Source organism: Cicer arietinum, chromosome 5 (assembly GCF_000331145.2).
Source record: "Cicer arietinum cultivar CDC Frontier isolate Library 1 chromosome 5, Cicar.CDCFrontier_v2.0, whole genome shotgun sequence".
Taxonomy (NCBI): Eukaryota; Viridiplantae; Streptophyta; class Magnoliopsida; order Fabales; family Fabaceae; genus Cicer; species Cicer arietinum.
This window is the reverse complement of record NC_021164.2, coordinates 4,817,468-4,822,766: the sequence shown is the minus strand read 5'-3', so window position 1 is coordinate 4,822,766 and position 5,299 is coordinate 4,817,468. Positions and strand designations below refer to the sequence as shown.

At 25.5% G+C, this 5,299-nt stretch overlaps 1 pseudogene; it reads left to right on the top strand.

The window, feature by feature from the left end:
• Positions 1–288: 288 nt before the first annotated feature.
• On the top strand, positions 289–5,299 carry LOC101508204 (probable methyltransferase PMT19; annotated as a pseudogene).

Genomic DNA, 5,299 nt, shown 5'->3' with positions numbered 1-5,299 from the left:
GTAGTTTCATAAAATGTATTGCTTCATGATTCTTGATATTACATAGAATTGTTGTTAGATGTTAATGATGCAACTGTAGTTTTATATTGTCATCTATAACTACAATTGTGATTTACAGTACAAAGGTTTTTAAATGTCTCTGCATCGCAATTGTAAATCAACAATTGCGGCTGCAGTGACTGAATTTCGGAATTTCTAGTGTAATTGCAACTAATTTTTGTCATGGGTTTGAGTTGTATTTTTTTATATAGTTAACAAAAATGAGTTTTTGTTTTTAAATGTGTATAATTGAAGGTAGCAAGTTTTGGAGCATTTTTGATGGATTATGATATATTGACAATGTCAATTGCACCTAAAGATGAACATGAGGCACAAGTGTTATTTGCTCTTGAAAGAGGACTTCCTGCTATGCTTGGAGTATTCAGCACTCATAGGCTAACATTCCCTTCAAGATCATTTGATATGGCTCATTGCTCTAGATGCCTTGTCCCATGGACACCTTATGGTACTAACTTTTTTAATCTTGTTACTTAGATAATACTTAATTAATTTTTATATGTATTATACAAAAACATCTTCTAATTTTTCTGTGTCTAAAAAAAGTTAAACAGTCATTTTGGTCTTTAAATGTGTGGGATTGTGTCATTATAGTATTTGAATGTATCGAAACTTTAAAAACATTGTTGAGTGTATATATTATTAGTAACTTCATGAACTAATCCAACAAATAAAAAACATGTTTGAGGACCAAACTAATAATTAAAAACCAGGTCTTATGATCAAACTAACTAACAAAATAAATATTTGGTGGCATTTTTGTAATTTTGATACATTCAGATACTCCAGTAAGATCACCTCACATATTTTTAAGGATCCAAAAAGGGTTGTTTACTCATAAAAAATGTTGTCATTCTATATGAGAAAATGAGATGCAATGCATAAATTTATTCATCATATTAAGTATGGAGAACTTGATTATTGTTTTTTTATTCAATTTATTTATTATGATACTATCGATATTTTTTAATTTAATTTTTCAAAGATGGGCTATTTCTAAGGGAGATTGACAGGATTTTGAGACCTGGTGGATTTTGGGTACTTTCTGGACCACCTATAAATTGGAGGGCAAACTATAAAGCATGGAAAACAGAGGAAAAAGTGTTGGAAAAGGAACAGAACAATTTAGAGGAACTTGCAATGAAACTGTGTTGGGAAAAAGTTGCTGGGAAGGACAATTTGCTATATGGAAAAAACCTATTAATCATATTAAATGCAGGCAAAAATTGAATACTTTGAGTTCTCCAAAGTTTTGCAATTCATCTGACCCTGGTGATGGATGGTAAGTTCTTCAATTAAGTGTTTATTTATAAATTTTTTTTATAACAAAAGATAAAATAAAGTTAAATTGTTTTTTTATAAGATATTTTTTAGATGACATTTTTGAGAGCTTATATAAATAAGCTGAAAACAATTTATGAATATATCATAAACTGTTTGCATACGTTCTCTCAAACAGTCTCATTAGTGTTTATGTCAGATGATTAACTCAAATGAATTTGTTTTAGTAAGCAGTTATATTAAGTGTTTATCATATATAGTGTCTATGTATAAACTATTTCTATAACAAAAGATAAAATAAAGTCAAGACATAAGTTGTTTTCATAAGTTATCTTCGAGAATTTATGCAAATAAAATGAAAACAACTTATGGACATGTTATTGTTTCCATAAGCTCTCATAATTAGTCTCACAAGTGTTTGTGTAAGTAGATAAGCTCAACTGACTCTGTTTGGAGAAATAACTTAATTAAACGCTTTTAGCATAAACACTTATCATATAAAGTGCTTATGTATTATTTATTTATATAAGAAAAATAAAAATAAAATCAAACTACTTTCATATAAGTTTTCAAGAACTTATGGAAATAAGCTCAAAACAACTTATGATTTGTGAACATGTAAATGGTTTTCATTAGCTCTCCCAAAAAATATCAGAAATACTAATCTAAACTGATAAACTCAAATAAGTCAATTTAAACAGGTTTGAGATGAAAATAAAAATCTCAAAACTATATTTTGCTATGGTTTATGTTGTGTCTACTTAAAAATCTAAGCAACAATTTTCATTTTTGATGTTTATGTCAACAAATTTTCCAATAGTCTATTTATATTCTTATATCACCATTTTTCCAATGTTCATATTCAAACTTCAAATGTATGAACTATTCAACAGGTATACCAAAATGACACCATGCATTTTTCCTCTTCAAAAAGTGAAAGATATCAACAAAACATCTGGTGGTGTTCTTGAGAAATGGCCTATGAGATTAAATGCTTTACCACCAAGAATAAAAAATGAGAATGATAATGGTTTCACACTTAAAGTATATAATGAAGATAATAAGATATGGAAAAAGAGAGTATCTTATTATGGTGCCATGCTCAAATCACTATCTTATGGTGGATATAGAAATGTTATGGATATGAATGCTGGATTTGGTGGATTTGCAGCTGCAATTATGAAATATCAAGTTTGGGTTATGAATGTTGTTCCCTTTGATGCAAAAAGCAACAATCTTGGTATTATCTATGAAAGATGACTTATTGGAACTTACATGGATTGGTATATTATTTATCACAGCTTTTCATTTTTATTTTTTTTATTTTGAAAGATCGATCATTTTGGTATTTGAATGTGTGAGACGTTATCTTTATAGTTCATAAATGTATCTTAATTGCAAATTACAAATACAACTCTAGTGGCTCTTTTGTTAGAAATTTGTTAGACTAATTTGACTCACAGAAAATTCATTTGAAGATTAAATTGATTACATAAAAATATATTTGAAGACCAAAATAACTAACAAAAGACATATTAGTGGATGTATTTGCAAATTTGATACATTCAAGAATTAAATTGAAAGTGTCTCATACATTAGAGACCATAATAATTACTTACTCTTATCGTTTTAATTTGATAAAATTGCACCGAGATTTTTTTTTAATTAATTTAATGTTTTAAACAAGTCATTTAAATTAAGTTAAATCATATCAATTTTTTCATTTTTATTTTAAGCTATTTTTTTAAGAATTTATTTACTTTATAAAAATATATTTTTTATTTTTCGGTTTCTAAAACCTTTGTTGATTAGTTACTAATAACACTTGTTTGCATTTTTTGAAAAAAGTAAAATGTTATAAACTTATTTTCATTTCATTATTTTTTTAAAATGTATAATCTCTATCTTGTTTTTCATCTTCTCTTCAATGAATGGTTTAAATGTCTCACATCATTTTAGCAAATTTAAAATAATAAAAATTTAAAAAAAAAATCATAAACATGTACTAAGATTCTGACCTGTGACATGTGTATGATGGCATAAAAGATCTCTGTTGTAAACAAATTATTTAGCATTTTGAATGTAAATTTTATCTATTTAATTACAGATCATCACCTTACATGTGCCACACTTATTATTTTGCAGTGAGTTTTTGTTTAACTTCAAACTTGGTTATAAAATACTGTAGTTATTTTCTTATTCTATATGGTTGACTTCAAGATTTATATCAAAATACATGTTTGTTGCTGTTGGAAATTGTGCTTTTCTTTTTTGACATTAATAGATCCATTGATATTTGAATACAAAATTTCAATATCATATATTTGATATTATATAAAATACACTTATTTTCAATGTATTTAGATTCAAAGAAAAAAATTAGTATAAAATCAAAAATTATATAAATTGTTTGAAATACGGTATTTGATATCAATTTTTCTTTTTTAAAAAAAAAAAAACATTTCTGTATATAATCTAATAGTGCATTATAGTAATTGTTGTGATCTTCTAACACTCAAGAAATTGCCATTCACAAATGACAATGGCACATTTCTACTATATAAGTTGGAAAGACTTTTGACATATAAAAAACTAAGGTCCCTTTATTTAATTATTAATACAATGATTTTTACATAAAGAAATTACTAATCTATTTTAGAGTTTTATGTGTGTAGAACATTAGCAATTTTGTTTATTTACAATCATAATATTTTCTAATATATGCTTTGTGTGTTCTGTTTTTTTTTCTTCTTTCTTATCTTTGTTTGTTTTCCTCAATCATACGGCTGAATCTTTTACTTTCCACCATTTTCATTACCAATAATCTAAAATATAAATTTAATAATGTGATATTTGATGGGTTCAAACATATTTTATACACTCTAAAACACTTCAAAATAATAATAAAGAAAAAAAAAAAAAAAACATCATAATTCAAATAAAAAGTATCTTGTATTTTCCTTTTGAGTACTTTAATTTATCTTATTATGACATCTAGAGATATGATTCATTTTCATCCTCATAAATATATTTATCTCTTTCTACCTTGATATATATTTGCAGGTGTGAGCCCTTTTCAACTTACCCAAGAACATATGACTTGATACATGCTAGTGGCATATTCAGTATGTATATGAACAAGTAAGCTTATAACATATGATTTCATCATGTCTATTATTATTTTATTACCTATGATAGTTTATCTGCCACTCTAATAATAAAAATAGAAGAGTATATACACAATTTAATCTTCAAATGTTATTCTCTATATTGCTTTGGTTTCTAAAAGTTTTTGTATATAAAAAACTTAAATACATTTTAACTCTTATTTTTATTGATTCTTCGATTATATTTCTCATTTTGTAAATAAAAAAAATATAGTAATTTAATTTTTTTAAATTTCCGATTTTTTTTCATGTATGTTATATTTTTTAAAATAATAAATTAACTATATACAAAATAAAACAACAAAATGTAATTCAAATAAACATTGTTGTCATGTTATCTTCACATATCAACAAAAACAAGTGAATTGACCATGACTATTGTCTAATGTTTTCATACTTCTAATGGACTAAAACTTGAAAGCATTACAAAATCTTTATAAAGTTCAAAGGCTTAGGAAATTAATATATTTAGCTAATGTTGATAATATTAACAATATGAATATTTCTTGCAGGTGTGACATTACTGATATTATTCTTCAGATGCATCGAATTCTTCGTCCTGAAGGAACTGTTATTATTAGAGATTTCAAAGATATAATTCTAAAAGTAAAAGAAATAATAGATAAAATGATATGGGAAGGAGGAACACTTGTCAAAGATGATGATCATAATGGACCATCTCAAGAAATGATTATGATTTTCAATAATACCAACTAGTAATTGATTAATTTGTTAGCTTTGGATAGTGAACTTTTTCTTAATATTTGTTTCAGTATTAAACTTCAAATATGTAT